This window comes from Neovison vison, chromosome 1, assembly GCF_020171115.1.
Source record: "Neovison vison isolate M4711 chromosome 1, ASM_NN_V1, whole genome shotgun sequence".
NCBI classification, from domain to species: domain Eukaryota; kingdom Metazoa; phylum Chordata; class Mammalia; order Carnivora; family Mustelidae; genus Neogale; species Neogale vison.
In genome coordinates this window covers 57188678-57213720 of record NC_058091.1, presented here as the reverse complement: position 1 = coordinate 57213720, position 25043 = coordinate 57188678, and the positions used below count along the sequence as shown (strand labels likewise).

General features: G+C 36.4%; 1 protein-coding gene across 4 annotated transcripts in view; it reads right to left on the bottom strand.

The window, feature by feature from the left end:
* Nucleotides 1-25043, bottom strand: part of EPM2A (EPM2A glucan phosphatase, laforin) — a 105762-nt gene that overhangs the window by 38189 nt on the left and 42530 nt on the right. Inside the window, exon 2 of one of the 4 annotated variants that reach the window (XM_044247133.1) lies at nucleotides 15158-15244. The exons of the other annotated variants lie outside the window; for them this stretch is intronic. The gene's annotated coding sequence lies outside the window, so the exon portion shown is untranslated. The remainder of the gene's footprint in view (nucleotides 1-15157; nucleotides 15245-25043) is intronic. 4 annotated transcript variants of the gene reach the window in all.

Here is a 25043-nt window from a genome sequence, read left to right as displayed (position 1 = left end):
ACAGGCAATCTCAGACCTACTCTGCAGTGAACATGAAACACTTAACACCGTGATCTGAGTTTCCCCTCTATGACCCTGTAACATTGCCCCACAACATTCTACAACTCTTTATTTATAATTTTCTTATAATTTCAATTTCTTCACCTTTCTCTATGCCCATCGGCCTACTCTATCCACTGAAATTTGTACTTATCAAAATTCAGTTACTTCTGAAAAGGATCCCCTCTGAATTACTAACTGCACAAGGGCAGACTCTCTGGCCCTCTGGAGAATCAAAGAGAGAAGAAGGCATTGTGCCTGATGGTAGCCAAGCTATAACTTTGTAGCAATTCAGTTATTTTCCCCTCTACCCCACCCTATGGCACCACACAAGACCTAATGATGAGTTTCCAAAGTTTGGTTAAGTTCCTAAAGGGCAAATAATAATGATCCATTAAAGTTCATGAAGTTGCTCATTCAATGTACACATGTAACCATCAGTTATGTGCAAGGCATTGTGTTAAAAGCAGTGAATAAATGTGAAGCTGAATTCAGACATATCCTACACTGACGGAGTATAGGTCTTCTTAGGAGGCATTTTTAAGTAACTCTCCCTTAAGATAAGAAGTGATCAATAAGCACACATAACCAAAGGGCAGAGAATACAAGCAAGGCCGGAAATATAATAGTGGATGAAATAGTCAAGGTTTCTTGACTAGAAGAATTACCAGAGAAGGATTTTAGGAGTTGGCATCAGAGAAAGGACCTGGCCAATACCAGCATATGTCAGTATGATGACATAATGTCGACATGATGGAAAAGAGTTGACATGGTTGTCAAAAGTTACCAAAGGAGCCAGCCACATGAAACTGGATGGGAGTTTCCTGATCCAGTGTGACTACTTAGTTCTTATTCACAAAATACTATGCACAGTATTTGATATCTCAAAGAAAAAAAAATTTCCTGCTCTACAGGCTCTTCAACATTCCCTTCATAGCCTGGCAGCATGAATTTTGCCCTGTTTTGTAGATAAAAATGGACACTATTCAATATTTCACTGATGGGATAAAAATTTGCATAGGTCTTGGGTTTATTATTAGGAAATGCTAGAAATATATTCTGTGTCTACTAATCAAATAAGGTAAGATTTGTTTTAGACAATGTAATGGGTTTAGAATCAACAATAAAATCTGATGAGTGATAAAGTACAATAAACAAAAGAATATGCTCCATTTTTTTTTATTCAAGAAATTGAATTCTTCTGAGTCTATTTTTCCAGGCATGTGTTGTAGGGTTTTTTTGCTGTTTGTTTGTTTCTTTGTTTTATGGAAGTTATACTTCCCATGTTAACAGGATTTATTCTCATCATTAGAATATATTTAGTTTTTCTTTCTGACCTTTGCTTTTTCTCATTTACATTCTTCTCTCTTCCTTTTCTCCCATGTGCTCTTTCCCTCTCTATGCTAGCTTCTCTTAAACACTTTATCCATAACCAGGGATCGGAGTTCCAACATAAGTGGTGTTTTTGTAAGAACTTGTTTGGTCAGTTGGGTCCTGATATTATTATGGAGCAGGTATTTATTAGAAGTTGAAGAATATGAGGCAGACTTTAAAAGAGAGAGAGAGAGAGATTTTATTTATTTCAGTGAGAGACAGATAGTGACAGAGATAGCGAGAGAGGACAGGGAGAAGAGGCTCCCACTAAGCAGGGAGCCCAATGTGGGGCTAGATTCCAGGACTTTGGGCTCATGACCTGAGCTGAAGGCAGACACATAACAGACTGAGCCACCCAGGCACCCCAAGAAGCAGCCTTTTGTTAAGATTTTCAAGTTCATTTTAAGGACCAATGTCATGCTCAAATTAAAAGACTGTCATTTCACTCTAAAAACATCTGAAGATTTACAATCTCTGTGCCCAGTGTCTGCTGAACTCAGACATATAGGCACACAGGTGACACACTTCATTGGACTGCCCTTCAACTTTCTCCAAAACTGTAATGCCAAATTCCCACTGGCTTAGTATGTCCTAAAACTGTGTTTGTTTCCTCAACTCTTTGCTTCATTACCTTAATTTTTCTTAGTACCCTAGCTACCTTTATGTACACTCTGTCTTTACTATTTTGATTTTCCAAAAACAAGTCTATTTTCATTAGCAAGAAAGCAGCCCCAAACAAACATCTTTAAATAAGTTGAAGAAATTAGTCAACAAGATGAAATACTTCAAGCTGAAGTTCAATAGTAAATGCTGTCTGTATCTATCCAAGCATGCGGTCATAATTTACCCCTCTCGTTATTTTGTATTTTATTTATAGATAAGTTCCATTAAGTGACTGACCTGTTCTTCACTCTATAGCATTTTAAAATTTTACAGCCTTATTATTTTTCATGAAGATCTGTAGTTTGGATTCACTACCACAAAATAGATGACTTTTGCTCCTAAACTCATTATTTGTCCTTATTACAATTATGGAACTCTGAAATCGTTTCAGTCAGAGCTAGTTGTTTCTTACTTTTATTTCTAAAAGCAGAAATCTCAGCAGATGCCTTCCCTATTCTTTTCACTTAAAATACAACTAAAAGATCTTATTTCAGTCTTATTCTGGAATGGCACAGTTCACTGAATTCCAAACGAAACTTAAGATATTTCCGTTAAAAGTCAATTCATAATTAAGCAATAAAAATTTTACTCCAGAATGACACATGCATTATAAGGCTATTTCAAAAACCTAAATATGTAGAAAAATCTACTTTGCTTTTTAAAGCAGGGAAAAGTCATACAGCTTTCTAAATTCAAAATCCAGAAGTAGTTGTGATTTTTTATGAAATTAATGCTAACTATTAATCTTATCAATAGCTTGAGCCCTTAATATAATTTTTAATCTCAATTTTACTACTTTATTTAGAAATATTTTCTAGACTTTTCTAGGTTTTGATACTTCTCCCGACATAAGGTCCAGAAAGATTTTTCAGACTGTTATCACAGAGGAAAAAATTATTTTTCCTACTACCCTTCTAAGTTCTCTGGTTGAGGCTCTGTAAATTAGGCTGACAAAAGGCAGATTCACAAGAGAAAAGCATACAAATATATTTATAAACATATAACTTTATATATTTAATATAATATTTAATATGGTTTTCATGACATGGAAGCCTTTAAAAGGAAAGGAGGACCTAAAGAAGAAATTAAACCTGATCATTTTTATACTTGGTTTGATGAAGAGTGAAAAGTCGTAGGAAAATGTGACAAGGCAAAGGGATATGAGTTAGAGGTAGTAAACTGGTACCTCTAAGTAAGTACCTCTAAACTTAGTAAACTAAGTTTACTGCTAAGTAAACTTAGCAAGGCCTGTGCATCTGGAGTCCTCCTAGTCTTCAGAGATACAGATGTTCCCTTCCTCCAGGTGAAAGTAAGGCACCTCTCACACAAGGGTCTTCTGATGGACTTGGGAGGAAGATCAGAAAGTCCTTTCTGTACATGCTGTCTCTCAAATTCTGTCAGCTTAAAATATTCAATATCCCAAGGTGCCATATTTGGGGGTAGCATGTTCTAAACCTCAGCAATGTGAAGTTGGATGTGCTAAAGATTAAATAACATAAGAGGCATTACCCCAAGCAGAGTCCCAAATGAGATACAATGGAGTATCAGTCACTTGACTGACAAACTAAAAAAGATTAATACAGGTAACTTCTTAGAACTTATTATATCTTGGGCCCCAAATCTACTATAGAAATTTAAAGTACATATCAACCCAAAAGATTGATAAGGCCCACCAACTAGATTTTTATATGGTGTTTAAAATTATCACCCAACCAAGACCTTCACATACAGCAATGTAGCCTTCACACTGCACAGAGTAAGTAGGGTGGGAAAGGGCTGTCACAGACACTACAATACGAATAACATGCTCCATAGTTGTGCAAGGCAATGGTCTTCTACCCAACCCTCTATGAAGTTTTACTTTTTAATAATAATAAAAATCAAAAGCACAATTTTAAGACACTGTTATGCTTTATCCAGAAGGTCTTTTCTGTAACACATCAGTATAATTATTGAAAAGATCGTATTATGATAAGAAAATAAGAACGTGAGGTAAATGAAACTGCTACTAATTTCCTTAATTTATAAAATGTTAAATACCACAGACTCCTTCCTTTATTTAAAAAAATTAAGATTTTGTAAGCAAAGGAACATTTAATAGATTTTATTTATTTATTTGACATAGGGAGACACAGGAAGAGAGGGAACACAAGCAGGGGGAGTGGGAGAGGGAGAAGCAGGCTTCCCACTGAGCAGGGAGACCAACCTGGGGCTCAATCCCAGGACACTGGGATCATGACCTGAGCCGAAGGCAGATGGTTAACAGCTGAGCCACCCAGGCGCCCCACAAAACCTCATTTTAAATAGAGAGATTTTAACAGGAATTTGAGATATTATGTTACTCAAAGCTACTTAAATAAAATAAGTTAAAAATCACAGAGAAGTAAAAATAAGTTAATTGGATTAATACCTTCCTGGTAATACTTATTTTGTCTCATGGAACTATTAGCTTCTGAAGGAGAGACACAAGGTCATGTTTAACTTTGCTCCCCTAGTATTTAGCTTCTGGCAAAACAAGGCACTAAAAAACAGCTGAATGCATGAATGGAACAAAAACAAACCAGTTACCTGATTACCATATGAAAAACAGGACATAGAAAATGTTTCAAATATGTGTTTAGGGGCACCTGGTGGCTCAGCTGGTTAAGCATCTGACTCTTGATTTCAGCTCAGGCCATGATCTAGGGTAGTGAGACTGAGCCCCATGTTGGGCTCCACACTGGGTATGGAGTCTGTTTAAGATTCTCTCTCTTCTTCGCCCTCTGTCCCTTCCCCCACTAAAAATAATAAACAAACAAAGATGGACTTCGATCCCATGTTGTGTGTGGCCAGTTAATAAAGTATCAAGAAGAAAATAAAGAAAACAGGAAGAGGTGCCTGGGTGGCTCAGTGGGTTAAGCCTCTGCCTTCAACTCAGGTCATGATCTCAGGGTCCTGGGATCAAGCCCTGCATAAGGCTCTCTGCTCAGCAGGGAGCCTGCTTCCCCTTCTCTCTCTGCCTACTTGTGATTTCTCTCTCTGTCAAATAAATAAAATCTTTAAAAAAAATAAAAAAGGAAGGATATTAGATAGGGGAAAACTGAGGAAGGGTAAGAGACAAATAGGGAAACAGAGGCACAGCAGAAGAGGCAAGACAGTAGAAGGCAAAGTAGGTTGGAAACAGGAGAATAAAGACTGGAAATACACAAGATGGAAGAGAAATAGAAAAGGTGGCAGAGAATAAGGGCAAAACCTGATAGACAAAGGTAGGTTCGGATGTAAAGTTTTATAAATGCCTTCCCGCCATCTGCAGTTCACCTGGGCCTGCATTTCAGCTTAAACTCCTTACTCATCTTTGAAATGTGAATGAGCTCGCTAATTACTTTTTACAGTTTTGAAAAAAAAAATTTTTTTTTTCTTTCTTTATTCCTCCTAGTCATAGTGACAGTGACTAGGACTCAAACATTCCTCAGGTGCTTAAAATTCAGGCCAGGGGGGTGCCTGGGTGGCTCAGTGGGTTAAAGCCTTTGCCTTCGGCTCAGGTCATGATCCCCAGGTCCTGAGGTTGAGCCCCCCCACCCCACCCCTGCATCAGGCTCTCTGCTCAGCAGGGAGCCTGCTTCTCCCTCTCTCTCTGCCTGCCTCTCTGCCTACTTGGGATCTCTGTCTGTCAGGTAAATAAATACAATCTTTAAAAAAAAAAAAATCAGGCCAGGGAGTATTATTATTCCCCTCTGCTCTATCCTGGGAATGTTTACTCATCTAAATGTAAGGAAATCTTTTCACAAAGTGAAGAATGCTTCTGTGATATAAATAAATGCCATATAACGTCATTATTATTTAAGCAGAAAATGTTTAAAAGTACAGAACACAATACAGGGTACATGGTAAAGAATCAAAATGACACTTCTTTTCAAGTATGGGATAATGCTAAACAAGTTCATTAAAAAAGGTATTTTGAAATGTGGTATTCTGATGTTCAATTAACCACATGTATTTCCAGCTTTTGTGATACCATTTTTATTGACTCTGCCTTGACTCAATTAACAATATCTGTCTTGAATATCCCAAATTAAAGAACAGCTCTCAAACCCCAGCAACTGTAAATAGTGATTATTCTGGCTGAGGACCATTGATCAATGCAGATCTCTCTGAAAATGCTTTTTCCTTTCACTGCATCCCTGGGCTTTGTTTTCTTTGAAAAGACCTGAAGTAATAAAAAAAACTCATCATCATGGCTGTAATCAGTGAGACATATTAGAAACTGAAGCCCAAACCTCTGATAACACCAGAAACAACAGACTATTCAGAAAGAACTTTCAAGGGATAGAGCATGCTTCAGAAGGAAATGGGATTGAAAAAATCCTGGGTGGCTCAGTTGGTTGGACGACTGCCTTCGGCTCAGGGTGTGATCCTGGAGTCCCGGGATCGAGTCCCGCATCGGGCTCCCAGCTCCATGGGGAGTCTGCTTCGCTCTCTGGCCTTCTCCTCGCTCATGCTCTCTCTCACTGTCTCTCTCTCAAGTAAATAAATAAAATCTTAAAAAAAAATTAAAAAAAAAAAAAATAAATAATCCACGTTACCACCTGCTATCCCAGAAAAATGGAATGGAAAGTAGCCAAGACACCCTCCCCTGCCAAAAAAGTCTATATGGCTTCTTCCTTCCCGCTATCTTTTCTATCTTTCTTTCTTTTTTCTTCTTTTCTACTTATTCTGTGATATAACTAAACATACAAGTAGCTTTACAGATACAGATACACTTTACTTTGTACAACAAAATGGCTCCTCATGTGTGTGAACCTATTATTTTTATAACAACTTGATCCCCTTCTTATTGATTTGCCATTCGTGAGTTCAGTTTCACTCCTGATTGATCATTAATTTTGGATTTAGGATTCTCTTCCTCTTAAATCCTTGGGGAGGTCACCATTTAAATAAATTTTCTGGTGACTGCCTACTGAATGCAAATACATCCCTTTGAGTGTTGGGACTTTATATAATCAGCCCCCATAAAAAAGCACGTGAGGAATCAAACCTCCACAATGAAGCTGGAGTAGCAGTAGAAAAACAATGTGATGTAGTTTATACTGGACTATCTTTTCATAAAACACCTCCCTCTAAAACTGATACACCCTAATCATAACAGCAAGTGCAATAAACATTCTGGATAATGGGTGTAACTATGGGAAAGCCAGAGACTAATTTGAGAAGATTAATAATAATTGTCAGAGAAAAACAAAAGAAGCCAAGCAAAGGAATCTTGAAGAAGAAAGAGGTACTGGGACAGGATCTGCAATCTAGGAAAAGAGGAAGCCAGACAAGCAACTGGCACAATTCTTCAAGATCATAAGGTGGGCAGGGACAAGCAAATGAGTTTAACTACAAGGCAAAGAGCTGAATAAATATTGCTTTTCAAAAAATGGCATTAAGGTGATGAGAGAAAGGAAGAGGTTTCAGGTTCTTCTTATAATTAATTTAACTTACCTAGAAATATGTGGACTTTATAAATTTTAAAATCTGATTAGCCATGGACAACTCAGTTGGTTAAGCATCTGACTCTTGGATTTGGCTCAGGTCGTGATCTCAGAAGTGTGGAACTGAGTTGAGCTCCATAGTGAGCAAGGAATATGCTTGAGATTCTCTCACTCTCCCTCTCCCTGCCCCCCCCACATTACCATTCGCACGCACGCTCTCTCTGTCTCTGTCTCTCTCTCTCTCTCTCAAATAAATAAAAGATTTCAGAAAAATAAAATAAAATTTGATTAGCAAAAATAAGTGGGTTTTTGGTCATGTGTTTGTATTCAGAAATGCGTTTTGATTCACAGCAAAATGCTCTGGGACAAGAAAATGGAGGCCCCATCTTATGAGGAGAAAATAGGTGCCTGAAGGAGAATCTGGGAATGAGTCAGCTGTTACGCAGCTTTGGTTCCCATTAAGCTCCTCTGTAACATGAAAGGATGCCATGCAAGGTTCTTGCTTGTTCTTGTTTTCTCATACTGAGAAGTAGCCAAGGATTATAAAACATTATAATGGTTTTACTTGCCCAATACAATCCTTGTGAAGAGCTTTTAAAAATACACATTGTGTGTATATGTGTGTGTATGTGTGATACACTATTTTTTCAGAGTAATATTTACACATTCAAATGAATTAAGTTAATATGTTTATTGCTATTGATTCATGTATCAAGAACAATAAATCTACATGACATTCAAAGAAAAAATTTAAAAGACTTAGGAAAAGAAGGATGAGGGTGGCATTTTATAATTGATCACAGCATGAAAATAAAGATCTCATTTTTCAAAAAAAATGTGCAGAGAAAGTCATGATAGATTCTCTATGATATGAAAATAACTAACAGCAAAACTGATTCTCAAATATAGTAACATATGCATTTGACTATTATTTCTTAATTGATCCCTCCTCCATGGGTTTTGTAACACTTCTGTTCAGCAAAGATGAGGCTGTGATCTGAGAAACTAGTCAGATATGGTCATAATCAATGATTGACAATGGGATCTAAGTATCCAACCCTCTGAATACCAGACAATTTCCTCATGTATTCACTGATTCTAATATAAATAAATTCACTGGTCTTCCTGAAGTAGACCTTCCATAATGGCTAAGCATAACCAATTTAATTCTAGCTTTGAAAAACATGGAATATAATCCCATCCTACCAAGACTCCATTTTAATGTGTTACTTAGATTCCCTTCTGATCAGGTTAGAGTCACACAGAAAACCATAGAAAAAGCCTTCTTATCTCAGCTTGTCAAAAATATTCTGTCTTGGGGCGTCTGGGTGGCTCAGTGGGTTAAAGCCTCTGCCTCTGGCTCAGGTCATGATCCCAGGGTCCTGAGATTGAGCCCTGCATTGGGCTCTCTGCTCAGCAGGGAGCCTGCTTCCTCCTCCTCCTCTCTCTCTCTCTCTCTCTCTCTGCCTGTCTCTCTGCCTACTTGTAATCTCTGTCAAATAAAATAAAATCTTTAAAAAAAATATTCTGTCTTCTGTATTCATTTATTATGAAAGAATAACTCTTTTGGGGTTGTCATGGCCTCTACAATATTGGAATTGGGAGAGTCTTATAAAAATTAAAATTCAAGAGTCAGTACATTTACATTCCATTAGTTACCTGGTGTATATATCTCATTCAAAGCCCAAATTCCTCTCTCTTGTCATTGTCATCTAATGACCTCACTTCCTATTTTACTAAGAAAACAGAAGCAATGAAAAACTGAACTTCCACACGTTCTCACTATCAAACTGACCTACCTGCATCAATGCCCAAATACTCAGCCTTCCTCCCATGACCATGGATGAACTGTCTGCTCTAGATAAAGGTCACTCCTGCTTACCCAAAGACTTTTGTGCCTACAACTCTATTTCTTTTTTTTTTCCTTTTTCTTTTTTTAAAGATTTTATTTATTTATTTGACAGAGAAAGAAAGATAGTGAGAGAGGGAACACAAGCATGAAGAGTGGGAAAGAGAGAAGCAAGCTTCCTGCAGAGCAGGGAGCCCCATAGGGGCTCAAACCCAGGACCCTGGGATCATCCTGGGATCATGACTGGAGACAAAGGCTGATGCTTAACAACTAAGCCACACAGGTGGCCCATCTCTCCTTTTTTTTAATCATTAATTTTTCTCAAACATCTATGGGATACTCTTTAACATTATAACATTCTGCAGTACCACCCATCTAAGAAATTATCTTCCCCTGGGGCACCTGGATGGCTCAATCGGTTAAGCGTCCAACTCTTGATTTCAGCTTAGGTGATGATCTCAGGGTTGTGAGATCAAGCCTGGCATCAGGCTCTGTGCTCAGCATGGAGTCAGTCTGTCCATCTCCCTCTGTTCCTCCCCGTGTTCACTCTCTTTCTCTCTCTCAAATAAATAAATAAAATCTTTAAAAAAAAAAAAAAAGTAAAATAAACTACTCTCCAGTATCCTATATATGCTCATTTCTCTCTTCTCTTTGGTAATAAAAAATCTATATTTTTAGAGGAAAGATTTCACATTTTGCCTACATAATGACTTAGGAATCTAATTTGCTTAATTTATATGATAGAATATTCCCTCTTTTTTATTATGATTCCTACCATTCAGACACAAGCTGAGATCTGATAATCAAGTTTCTTCCTTCAACCAAGCTTCTCTCTCATTTGGCAGTGCCCAGGACATTTCAATCATAAGTTAAATAACAACACAATAATATTCAAGGCAGCACAGAATCCAGCTACTATTTTTGTACTTATATGATTCCACAATAGCACACCAGAAAAATTTTTTTCTCCACAAATTTTAGCAGATATGTTTTAAGTAACTACTAAGAAACAAAATTTGAGGGGTATGTTTGCATTTGTCCATACTACCATTAGAATACTATTATCTCTCACCAATATTTTTTAATATAATATTGAAAATAAATCATCCCAATATAAGCATATATATAAAATATCTACTTTATTTAACATATTAAATATGTTTCATAGTAGATATATTTAAGCATAAGAAAAAGAAGATATCCCTTAATTAATTTGTCCTTATAAAATATGAACTTTATTTTTATAGGAAAAAGATTTCTTCATGCAATCTTACACATTCAGCTAAATAAAATACACCATAAAATACACACAATAAAAATAATTGCCTGATCAGAAGAATTACACAGGAAAGAGAATTATGCTGTTTTCTTCTCTTACTAGGATGAACAATTACAATTCTGGCTTCAATGTTTAGAAAAATCTCAAATCATTCAATCAGATGTAAATGCCAATTGAAATTAGATTCTTCCTTTAACCAATAATGTCTTGATAATGAACCGCAGAAGGACAATGAGATTGGTTCCTATTGCACACCAAATTTTGTGGTTATTCTTTATGGACTCTAAAAGAGATTTTGTGTCAAAATTTGATTACAAATATAAGCAATGTAAAAATGTTCTAAGTATATACATACTTAATGATTATTTGTATACAGACTATAAAACGCATGTATTTCTAAATTTAGCTTCGTGAGTTGAACTGAATGTACACCCTGGGCTACAAAAATGAAAAAAAGTACCATCTAGAGGCAAACACTGTTGCTGGCGTTTGGTCCCTGGATCCGAAACCAGAAAAGCTTGTATGGAATGTAGTCATAGGCCAGTGTAACATATTGGCAAAATGTTGCATAAACCTCAGCTTTTTTAAATTATTTTTTATCCTTGTTTATTTGCAGAATTGCCTTTAACAGTCATCGAGTTCAACCAGTTCACTTTGCAAATTAGGAAACTGAAATCCACGATTGTTATAGGATTGTCCTAAGGTTACCCAGGGAAAAATGAAAGAACTGGATGGCACCCAAGTTCCTCACTCTCTCACCAAAGTAATTAATTTCATTCATTTTAGAAAAAGTGCTAGATACAAAAGCATAATGTGCAAAACTATTATTCTACAGTGTTTAAAATAATTTTGAGTTTTGAAAATTATGGTGTATCTTTTCTTTATAAGCCAGAGAAGCTACAAAGTAAAAGCATGTTTTCATAATACATTTTCTGAACTATAACTCTTTTTAAAAGCATGTAAAATGATTTTCATAAAGTCTAATTTATGTCTTGTGAAATGTGTTTATTTGGCAATAAGTCTTTTCAAGATACAGAAATTACAATCTCTTTCCACAAAAGCTTCACGAAATTAGTTACCTGTATCTTTAATGCAACTATTCATTCTTTTGCATTAAAAAATAAGTCTACTAAAGAGGGAGATATAGCTTGGTACCAAGTATAGCCTGAATGTGGCTGATTTTTAAAATCTTATTCTAGCAGGTAGCATCTTACCTGGGTCAGAAGAATAGGATAGGATAGAATATTGAAAAAAATACGTTAGAAGAAAAAAAAAAGACAAAGATATCCAAAACAAAAATGACTCAGGCCAAGGTTCCAATATCTGAATGATAAGAGTTCCAAAAAGAAAGGAAAAGAAATCATCAAAGATATAATTCAAGAAATTTACTTTCTGGGGGTGCCTTGGTGGCTCAGTGGGTTAACGCCTCTGCCTTTGGCTCAGATCATGATCTCAGGGTCCTGGGATAGAGCCCCACATCAGGCTCTCTGCTCAGCGGGGAGCCTGCTTCCCTTCCTCTCTCTCTGCCTCTGCCTCTCTGCCTACTTGTGATCTCTGTCTGTCAAATAAATAAATAAATAAAATCTTTAATAAAAAAAAAAAGGTACCTGAGTTTGTAGAATTAAAAAAGTCTACTCACTGAGAGCTCAGCAAAATAGATAAAAATAGCCCTACATCAAGATATACCATCAAGAAATTTCATAATATTGGAGATGAAAAGATTCTATACACTTCTGGGGGCAGGGGAAGCAATTAAAACATAAAGGATCAAGAGCCATAATGCCTTTATTTCTCAATAGCAACCCTGAAAGCTAAACATTCTTCAAAGTAAATGTAGACATCTGTGAAGAGTTGGGGGTGTTAAATAGCATTTACACAGGCTTACACATAAATATGTAAAATAATGATTTCATCAAAATTACTGTATAACATATTGGGAAAATTGAACAATAGAAAGGAAGTCACTGAGGTTCATAGGGGAAAGGGACAAAAACAAAAGAGCTAAATCTTCATATTTTGTGGTGTGAGATCAACAGGTAATACCTAAAACGAAAACGAAGAAGTGGCAATATAATGACATTATTTATCATTTACCTGAAGGTAATTAGCAAATAATCAGCTTAACAATGTGAAAATGGTTGCCTGTGTAAAGACCAAATTGGGGGAGACACATGTATATAGGCAGACTTTTATTTTCATAATAAACCTTGTAAACCTACCGCATTTGTTAAATACTTGTATAACTTGGTTAAATTTTCAAACCAAAATGTACCACATAAACCCCCTAAACATAATTATATGACAAAATGGGTGTGGATTTCTACAAAAGAATTTCCAGAGTCCCAGAGTGTTTATCAGTGTAACTCTCTGGATCTGAATGAGGTACTAGAAGGTTCTCTTCTGGTTGACATGTTCTTTAGGTTGTCCTATGTTCTGGTGTGTCCAGAACAGTCCTATTTTAATGTGTTGTGCAGGGTGATTATTAAAATTACCTCTTTTTACTCTCAAAATTATCCAAAATGGACAAAACTATTTGGTCAGCTGAATATTACTCTCATACCTCCATACATTTGCACCTGCTATTGTCCTTACTTGACTTCCCTCCCTAAATGTGCTCCATCACGTTCCCATTCAAGTGTTATTCATCAATATTTCCTTGAACTACAGACTTCTCCCCCCATCCCTCATTGCACCACATATACAACTTCAGCGTAACAAGATTCTCACTATATTGCAGCTGTTTACATTTTTATGAGAACATGAGTTCCTGCTAGCAGAGATCATTGGCTCTCCGTCTTAAACTGTCCAGCACTGAAGACAGGGGTTACAAACAGGAACCCACACAATTCTCACTGAGTGAATGGAGTGAATGAATTTGCCACATTATATAAAACCTAATTGTTAGATATTGTATTGTTGAAAGTCCTGTCATTATGAAGGATAGTGACAATTCAGCTCTGATAAGATTTAACCCAACCATTAAAAAAAAAAGTGCAGGCATAATTCCACTCCCATATTCAAACTACAGAATGATAATTTGAGATTACAAAATTGTTAGATGAGTTTGAAGATCTCTACTATTACTTAAGTTCAAACATAACATATTGCATGTCTATTTCAACAGCTACAATAAATTCACAAATTATTTTAGCATTATAGTCAGATGAATATAACAAGCAAATAATTAGATGTTTTCAAGTTAATAATGAAATGTATGAATGTCTTTACAAATCTTTCCCTATAAACTGAACTCACATTTTTACCTTGCCCAGTTTCACATGAGAATGAATTAATTCATAAGGAGAGTTGAGCTAAAATGACTGAGGATACATAAAACAGTCCTCTTTTAAATTCTAAGTTACTATCTTTATTGGACTAATCACACATATTCTCAAAGTTTTATGCCCATAGGAATCATATGGAGACATTGGGAAAAAAAGTTCCCAGGACTCAATTGGGACCCAACAAAACTGTATTTTAAAAAGTCATGAGGCAGGTTCAGGATGGCAGTGTAGGGAGACCCTGAACTCACTTTTCCTATAGACACACCAAATCTACAGCTACATATACAACAACTCTGAAAAAGACCTGAAAACTAGCTGAGCAGATCTTCCACAACAAAGGTTAAAAAAGCCAAACTGATATGGGTAAGAGAGGCAGAGACATAGTCTTGCAGGAAACACACCCCTGAACAGCAGGCCACAAGCAGATGGGATCTCACAAACACCTCACACATCCCTGAAGTGATGGGTTCAAGCCCCACCTCAGTTATCCCAGTCCTTGGGATCTTCACTTGAGAGAGGGGCCTGCCAAACATCCGCTTTGAATCCAAGTACTACGTCCAGGATACCCAATGAAATTCTTGGGATGCCTGGGTGTCTCAGTAAGTTAAGCGTCTGCCTTTCGCTCAGGTCATAATCTCAGGGTCCTGGGATTGAGCCTTGCATTGGGCGCCATGCTCAGCAGGGAACCTGCTTCTCCCTATGCGTGCCACTCCCTCTGCTTGTGTTCTCTCTCTCTCTCTCTCTAACAAATAAATAAATAAAACCTTTAAAAGAAAAAAAAAAGGGCGGATGAAACTCTTGAAGGGGCATACACAGACTCACTCACCCTGGGATCCTAGTGCAAAAGCATCAGGTTGAAACACATCTAGACCATAAGTGAAGGAGATTCATTGGCTGATCTTAAAGCATCTGCCAAAGGGGCAGTGGTCTATTGGACTATCTCTGGGGACACAGGTGCTAGAAGTATGATTTGTGCATTCTCCTTCAACCTCAATAGTGCTGGACCTGGCAGACACCATTTTTTGTACCCTCTAATCTCTCTCTACCTCATTAGCACTACTTGCCAGCCCCCTACACTTTCATGTGACCCTGCCCTGCTAAACCTTGGCAGGCTTGTCCTGGGCCAATGTTCCCCCATAATTATGCCCTGCTAAACCTGGCAGGTGGATAACCCCAACCCAGTTGGGTTACCAGTGTACTACCCCCACAGTCCTACCAAAGTCAGCGTCAGCATCCAGATCACACAGAGGACTCCCTTTGAATGCCTGGAACTTGTGGCCAGTGGGTCTTGTGCTTCTGGGCCCTACAGAGATGAAACATCAGAGAGAGTTCTTGGCAGGCTATCTCCTAGAGGTAACTGTACAGACAGCGTACTGAAACATACCACCAGTCCTCCTGTGACCGCTCCTTCAAGACTGAAAAAGATATGTTTCACCTAATACATAAGAGTCAAGGCTTGACTCTTGAAAAAGACTTGACCTTGAAAAAGAGTCAAGGCTCCTAGATGGCTGTCCATTTAGTGGCCAACTCTTGATTTCACCTCAGGTCATGATCTCAGTGTCTGGGATCAAGCCCTGCATTGGGCTCTGTGCTCAGCTTGACATTCTCTTTCTCTCCCTCTCTGACCCTCCCCCTGCTCACACACTTTCTCTCTCTCTCTAAAACAAATAAAATCTTGGGACGCCTGGGTGGCTCAGTTGGTTAAGCAGCTGCCTTCGGCTCAGGTCATGATCCCAGCATCCTGGGATCGAGTCCCGCATCGGGCTCCTTGCTCGGCAGGGAGCCTGCTTCTCCCTCTGCCTCTGCCTGCCTCTCTGTCTGCCTGTGCTCACTCTCTCTCCCTCTCTCTCTCTCTGACAAATAAATAAATAAAATCTTTTTTAAAAAAAATAAATAAATAAAATAAATAAAATCTTTTTAAAAAAGGAAACAAGTTAAGCAAACTGAAGAAACATAGGAGTGTATTCCAAACAAAAGAACAAGATAAAACTCCAGGAAAAAACCTTCCAGAAACAAAGATAAGTAGAGTACCTGATTAAGAGATCATAAAGATGCTTACCAATCTTGGAAGAAGAATGGATGAACACAGAGAATTTCAAGTAAGTGATAGAAAACAGAAGAAAGTGCCAAACAAAAGTTGTAGAGCTGCGGAATACAATAACTAGAGTCAAAAATACACAAGAGTGGGTCAAGAGAAAACCAGATGAAGCAGAAGGAAGGACCACTGACATGGAAAACAGGGCTGTGGTACTCACCCAAGGAGAGCAGCAAAAAGAAAAAAGAATTTGAAAAGGTGAAAACAGCTTATGGAACCTACATGACATCAAATGGAACAACATTCTTCTCATAGTGGTCCCAGAAGGAAAAGAAAGGGAAAGAAAGCCTATCTGAAGAAATAGAAGCTGAAAACTTCCTTATCCTAGCGAAGGAAACAAACATCCAGATCCAGGAAATTCAGAAATACCCAACTACGAGGAACCTGAAGAGATCCATACCAAGACCATTATAATTAAAATGTTAATTAATTTTAATGAAATAAAAGTAAAAGACAAAAAGAGAATCCTAGAAGCAGCAAGAGAAAAATAACTTGTCACATATAAGGGAAACCACACACGTGCAAAGATGATATTCGCAAATGACACTGCAAACGGCTGATATCCAAGATCTATAAAGAACTCCTCAAACTCAATACTCAAAAAACAGATAATCATGTCAAAAAATGGGCAGAAGACATGAACAGACACTTCTCCAATGAAGACATACAAATGGCTAACAGACACATGAAAAAATGTTCATCATCATTAGCCATCAGGGAGACTCAGATCAAAACCACATTGAGATACTACCTTACACCAGTTAGAATGACCAAAATTGACAAGACAGGAAACAACAAGTGTTGGAGAAGATGTGGAGAAAGGGAAACCCTCTTACACTGTTGGTGGGAATGCAAGTTGGTGCAGCCACTTTGGAAAACAGCATGGAGATTCCTTAAGAAATTAAAAATAGAGCTACGCTGTGACCCTGTAATTACACTACTGGGTATTTACCCCAAAGATACAGGTGTAGTGAAAAGAAGAGCCATCTGTACCCCAATGTTCATAGCAGCAATGGCCATAGTTTCCAAACAGTGGAAAGAACCAAGATGCCCTTCAACGGATGAATACATAAAGAAGATATGGTCCATATATACAATGGAGTATTTTGCCTCCATCAGAAAGGATGAATACCCAACTTTTGTATGAACATTAATGGGACTGGAAGAGATTATGCTGAGTGAAATAAGTCAAGCAGAGAGTCAATTATCATAGGGTTTCACTTACTTGTGAAGCATAAGGAATAACCCGGAGGACATTAGGAGAAGGAAATGAAAAGTGAATTGTGGCAAATCGGAGGGGGAGATGAACCATAAGAGACTGTGGACTCTGAGAAACAAACTGAGGGTTTTGGAGGGTAGGGGATGGGGGTTAGGTGGGCCTGGTGGTAGGTATTAAGGAGGGCACGTATTGCATGGAGTACTGGGTGTGGTACATAAACAATGAATAATGGAACACACACAAAAAATAAATTTAATTTAATTTAAAAATTAAATAAAGAAGTAAATCTTTACAATAAATAAATAAGTAAAAATGTCAAGTGTGACACCAAAAACATAAAACATATGTAGCCTGTAATGTAGTAGTAATAAGTACGTAAAAATGTAGTAGTAAAACTATAGAGTTTTAGAATGCATTCAAACTTATTTGGCTATCAACTTAAAACAGACTGGTATAGATACAGATAGATTGATATGTATAAGCCTCATTGTAGCCACAAAACAAAAAACAATAGCTAATACACAAAAGATAATAAACAAACTGAGGTTTTTGAGGTAAAGTGGTGGGGGAATGGGTGAGCCTGGTGGTGGGAAATAAGGAGGGCATGGATTGCATGGAGCACTGAGTGTGGTACATAAACAATGAATCTGGGAACACTGAAAAAAATAAAAGAAAATTAAGATGTTAAAAAAATATATAATAAGAAGGGAATCTAAATATAACACTATGGAAAGTCATCAAACCACAAGGGAGGAGAGCAAGAAAAGAAGAAAGGAACAGAAAGAAACTATATAACAGCCAGAAAACAATTAACAAAAACAACAAGTACATATCTACCTATAATTAACATAAATTCTCTAACAAAAAGACAGAGTGGCTGAATGGATTCAAACAAACAAACAAACAAACAAAAAAAGGACCCTTCTATTTGCTGCCTACAAGTGACTAGCCTCAGATATAAGGACATACACATACTGAAACTAAAAGAAAAGAAAAGGGTATTTTATGCAGATGGAAACCAAAAGAAACCTGGGCTAGCTCTGCTTATAGCAGAGAAATAAACTTTAAGACAAAAAATGAAATAAAAGAAAAGAAAGGCATCACACAAGATAATGGGATAAATCTGGCAAGAATATATAACATTTATAAATATGTATATGCTCAACATAGGAGCACCTAAATATGTAAAGCAAATATTAACAGACCTATGGGAGGAATTGAAGACAATAATAAGAGGAGAATTTAATACTCCATTATACACAGAATATTCCATTTAAAAGCAACAAAAGATACATTCTTCATATGTGAGTACATATGAGTATTCTCCAGGATAGATCATAATTTGGCTGCAAAACTAGATTCAATAAATGTAAGAAGATGAAGTCATATAAAATGTTTTTTTAGACCACAATGATATAAAACTAGAAATTAAACACAAAAAGAAACCTGAAAAAAGTCACAAATATATGAAGAACCAACATGCTACTGAACAAATGACTCAACAAAGAAATCAAAAGAGATATAAAAAAAATACCTTGAGACAAATGAAGATTATAATACAATATACCAAAACCTATGGGGTATAACAAAAGTAGTTCTGGGAGGAAAATTCAAAGTAAGGTAGGCAACCCTCAAGAGACAAGAAAAACCTCAAATAATCAAACATTACATCTAAATAGCTAGAAATAGAGGGAAAAAAATGATGCCTCAGTTAGTACATGGAAGGAAATAAAGCTCAGAACAAAAATCAATGAAATAAAAACTAAAAAGACAATAGAAAAAATAAAGAAACTAATAATTGGTTCTTTGGGAAAAAAATTTAATTGATAAATATTTAGCTAGACTCACCTTAAAAAAGAGAGAGAAGGCTCAAATAAGTAACATCAGAAATTAAAGAGGGTAAGTTATAACTGATACTAAAGAAATACCAAAAAAAATCACAAAGGACTATTATGAAAAATTATATGCCAACAAATTGAACAACCTAGAAAAAAATGGGTTAATTCCTAGAAACAAAATATTTTAAGACTGAATCATGAAGAAATAGAAAATATGAATACACAGATTACTAGCAAGGAGATGAATCAGTAATCAAAAACCTCCCAGCAAATTCCAGGACCAGAGGCTTCATCGGCTTCACTTTGAATTCTACCAAATATTCAAAGAAGGTTTTTTTCCCTTAAGATTTTATTTATTCATTTATTTGAGAGAGACAAAGAGAGAGAGAGAGAGAGCACAGGCAGGGTGGGAGGGCAGAGGGAGAACCAGCAGCAGACTCCCCGCTAAGCAGGGAGCCCAACATGGGGCTCAATCCCAGGACTCTGGGATCATGACTTGAGCTGAAGGCAGATGCTTAACTGACTGAGCCATCCAGGTGACCCACAAAGAAGTTTCAATATCCATCCTCCTCAAACTCTTCTAAAAAAAGTGGAATATATAAGAATGCTTCCAAAGGCATTTTACAAGGCCAGCATGAACCTGGTACCAAAACCAAACAAGAACACCACAAAAAAGAGAATTACAGGCCAATATCTCTAATGAACACAAATGCAAAAATCCTCAATAAAATACCAGCAGCCCAGGAGCATCTGGGTGGCTCAGATGGTTAAGCGACTGCCTTCAGGTCAGGTCATGACCCCAGAGTGACAGGATCAAGCCCCACATCTGGCTCTGTGAAGAGCCTGCTTCTCCCTCTACCCCACAGCTCACTTGTTCTCTCTCTCACTCTTGCTCTCTCTCTCAAATAAAAATGAAATATACATATATATTAGCAGCCCAAATTCAACACCACAGTAAGAAGATCATACATGGTCAAGTAGGATTTGTTTCGGGCATGAAAGGATGGCTCAGTATCTGCGAATCAGTCAACATGATTTATACCACGTTAACAAAAGATAAAAATCATATAACTTCACAGTAGACATGTGAAAAGAACGTGACTAAATTTAACACCTATTTATGATAAAAACTCTCAAAAAAGTGGATATAAAGGGAATGTACTCAACATAATCAAGATCATACATGACAAGCTTACATCTAACATCATACTGAACAGTGAAAAGCTACAAGTTTTTTCTCTAAGATCAAGAACAGGACAAGGATTTCCAACTCTTGTCACTTTTATTCAACACAGTATAGAAAAGCCTAGCCAGGACAATTACACAAGAAAAAGAAATTAAAAGTATCCAAATTGGAAAGGAAAAAGAAAAACTGAAACTATTCATAAACAACATGATTTTATACAGAGAAGACTCTATAAAGACTCCACACACATAGACACACACATACACACGCACACAAAACCCTATAAGAACACAAATTCAGTAAAGTTACAGGATACAAAATCAACATACAAATATCTGTAGATTTTATATACTAATAACAAACTATCACAGAAGTTAAGAAAACAATCCCATTTATAGTTGCCTCAAAAAGAATAAAATACCTAGGAATAAGTTTAATCAAGAAGGTGAAAGATCTGTACACTAAAAACCTATAAGACACTAAAGAAAGAAATTGAAGAATATACAAATAAGTGGAAAAATATTCTGTGCTCATGGATTTAAAAATTAATATTACTAAAAGGTCCATATTATCCAAAGCAATCTACAGAGTCAACGAAATCTATTCAAAATCTCAATGGCATTTTTCAAAAATATAGAACAATCCTAAAATTTCTATGGAACCACAAAAGGACCCAAAGCAATCTTGAGAAAGAAGAACAAAGCAAAATCATACTCCTTAATTTCAAACTATAATACAAAGCTACAGTAACCAAAATAGTATGGTATTGGCATAAAGACAAACACATAGATCAATTGGACAAAATAGAAAGTCCAAAAATAAACTTTTGCATGTATGGCCAATTTATATATGACAAAGGAGTAAAGAATATATAATGGAGATAGGAGAGTCTTCAATAAACAGTATTGGGAGAACTGGACTGCCTTGTGCAAAAGAATAAAACTGGACCACTATCTTATACTATACAAGGGCTAACTCAAAATGTAATAGAAGACTTGTATGTAAGACCTGAAACCATAAAATTCCTACAAGAAAAAATAGGCAATTATCTCCTTGTCATTGCTCTTCGCAAAAAATTTTTTTTGGATCTGACTCTAAGGTAATGTCAACAAAAGCAATAATAAACAAAATGTGCTTACATCAAACTAAAAACCTCTGCACAACAGAGGAAACCATCAACAAAATAAAAGGGCAACCTACTGAATGGAAGAAAATATTTGCAAATCATATTATCTTACAAGGAGTTAATATCCAAAATATATAAAGAACTCATACAATCCAATTAAAAAATGAGCAGAGGCTCTGAATAAACATTTCTCCATACAAATGGCAAAGAGGTACATGAAAAGAAGCTTGACATCACTAACATCAGGGAAATGCAAGTCAAAATCACAATGAGTTATCATGCTAACATCTACCAGAATGGTTGCTATCAAAAAGACAAGAAATAAGAAGTGTTGGTAAGGATATAGAGAAAAGGGAACCCTCATTCACTATTGGTGGGAATGCAAATTTGTGTGGTCACTGTGGAAAACAGTATGGAAATTATTCAAAAAACTAAAAATAGAACCACCACATGATCCAGCAATTCTACTTCTGGTTATTTATCTAAAGAAAAATAAAAACACTAATTCAAAAACATACACGCATCCCTACGTTCATTGCAGTATTATTCACAATACCAAAGAGATGGAAACAACCGGTGTCTGTTGATGGATGAATGGATGAAGACATAATCTCTCTCTCTCTCTCTCTCTCTCTCTCACACACACACACACACACACACACACAGGAATACTATTCAGCCATTAAAAACCAAATCTTCATTTGCAACAACATGGATAGAACTTGAGAGTATACTGAGTGAAATGACTAAGAGAAAAAGACAAACACCATATGATTTCACTTATATGTGGAATCTAAAAAACAAAACAAAACTGAAAGATGAAGAGAACAGATTGATGGTTGCCGGACAGGAAAGGGATAAAAGGGTGGGGTATGTGGGGGAGAAAAGGGTTAAAGGGTGCAAACTTACAGTCATAAATACACAAATCATAGAGATGTAATGTACAGCTTGATGATTATAGTCAATAATACCATATGTATATTATGTAACTTTATATAGTGACAAGGGAAACTAGACTTATTATAGTGATCATTTCACAGGGTATACCAATACTGAATTATTGTCATATACCTGAAAGTAATATAATGTTATATATCAATTATGCCTCAATACAAAATTTTTTTAAAAAATCACACCACCCAACTGATTTTCAAGTAGATGACTTTGGGACCTAACTGTGAGAAATCTTGGAAGTTAATAGGACACCTTAAAAGTAAACATAGGCTCCAGGTTCACTATAAACAATTATTACTTATTACCAAGCTCCCAGTAATTTATGTTATAGAGATAAACAGAGGAACAAAGGATACTACTATTAAGTCCAAAACTGATAAACCTGAGATTTTATCCCATTATAAATATATCCCAAGTATACAGGTATGCATTTTTATGTTATATATATATATTGTACCTCAGGTATAACCATATGTTTATTATATATTATAAGTATTACTTAGATATTATATCTTTTATATACATATCATTTCAACCTATTAATATCCTTCTCAGGTATAAATATGTATATTTGTGTGTGTATATATGTATATATTCATATTATATGTATATAAGAAAAATGAAAAGACATGACTAAATTCAACATCCATTTATAATAATAACTCTCAACAAACGGGTATGATATATATATACACACATATATATACAAACACAAAGACATATAAATAATATATACATGTACACATATACAGATACACACACACACAATATATACATATACACCTTAGAAGGATAGTAACGGGTTGAATTATCTGCAAATCCAGTAGAATAAAGACTTAGATGTAAAACTGAGTTGCTTTAAGGAAAATTTTTAAATTTAGCTATCTTTGCATGACTGTGAAAGAACTATGAGTACATGTTTCATATTCACCCCACATACAGCTATGATACTATATATGAAGCTGAAGAAATTCCTTCTTTAAAAATTGAAACCTAGGGGTGCCTGGATGGCTCAGTTGCTAAGCATTTGCCTTTGGCTCACGTCAGGATCTCAGGGTCCTGGGATTGAGCCCCACTTCTGAGCTCCCTGCTCAGGAGCTCTCTGCTTCTCCCTCTCCCTCTGCCTGCTGCTCACCCTGCTTGTGCTCACTCTCCCTCTGTCAACTAAATAAATAAAATCTCTTTAAAAACAAATAAATGAATAAATATTGGAAACTACATAGGGAACAAAGGCTCTCAGAGTGAGAAATGTGCCCTACACAGGTCCTCCTCATCTTCCAGTTCGGGGTGGGGTAGCAGTAGTACCCAGGCTGACTGTTTCTTTTCTCCCCAGGGAGACATGATCTGCCCACATGCACACCATCATGCCAATGCTATTAGAGGTACAGAAGCTAGTAATGGCAGAGGAAACTCATGCTCACCGAATTTAATAATCAACCTCCTCCTTCCAATAATAAATGTGAACAACTGAGAATTTCCAGTTACATTTAAAACCAACAACAAAAAAGAAAAAGGCCAAAATGAGTAGAGGACAACTGATTCTGGAGGGAACAAATAATTTCAGTAAGAGAAGAGGACTTCAAAACCATTCTCATTAATATTGTAAGAAAGACCTAAGAATATATCCATTTACAAAGCAGAATAAGCTAATATGCAAAAAGGGAATAACAAAATAAGAATCCAGAAAAAATAAGGATACAATTATCAAAATGAAGGGAAAAATTAAAGGGAAAATTAAGGGAAAAAATTAGTTGAGTTGGAAGAAAAAAAAAAGAAGTCTCCCAAAATGTAAAGCAATAAAACCTAAAGATGAAAATATATTTTTTTTAAGTCAAGAATAAGATATAAATCCAGAAGGTCCAGCATCCATCTAAGGAGGATCTTTAACAACAGAACAAAGAATACCTGGGTGGCTCAGTGGATTAAAGCGTCTGCCTTTATGATCTCAGGGTCCTGGGATCAAGCCCCACATCAGGCTCTCTGCTCAGCGGGGAGCCTGCTTCTCCCTACACCCTCCTCTCTGCTCCCCTCTCTGCCTGCCTCTCTGCCTACTTGTGATCACTGTCAAATAAATAAATGAAAAAAATCTATCTTTTAAAAAAAGAACAAAGGAGCAGAAATAATCAAATAGTAGAAGAAAATCCTTAGAGCCTAAAACAGGACCCTTCAACAAATGTGGTGCACCAAAAATGAAAAATAACTCAGAAATACGACCTCACTAAAGGTCAGGACATCTCAATGGGTGCTCCTTTTCAATTCTTTTCTCTGGATCCTCTTCTCTTTGATCTCTAAATTGTATGGACATGAGGCCTTATTATTTTCACTTCTTTCCTTTGTCTCTTCTATATTTCACTAATTCGCTAAATGATGTCATCTAAATTCATCATTTTGGAGAGTGCTTGGTTGGCTCAGTCAGAAAGCATCTGACTCAATTTCTGCTCAGGATCATGATATCGAGCCTGCTGTCAGGTTCCACACTCAGCAGAGAGTCTATTGGAGGATTCTTTCTCTTTCCCTCTGCCCCTCACTCCAATTGGGCACTCTCTCTTAAAAAACAAAACAAAACAAAACAAAACCACACATACACTTTAAAAATAAATAAATAATAGACTCATTACTTTGAATGTCATCCGTATATTGATAGCTCCAATTTTATCTGTCCATTCACAATCTCTCCACAAAAC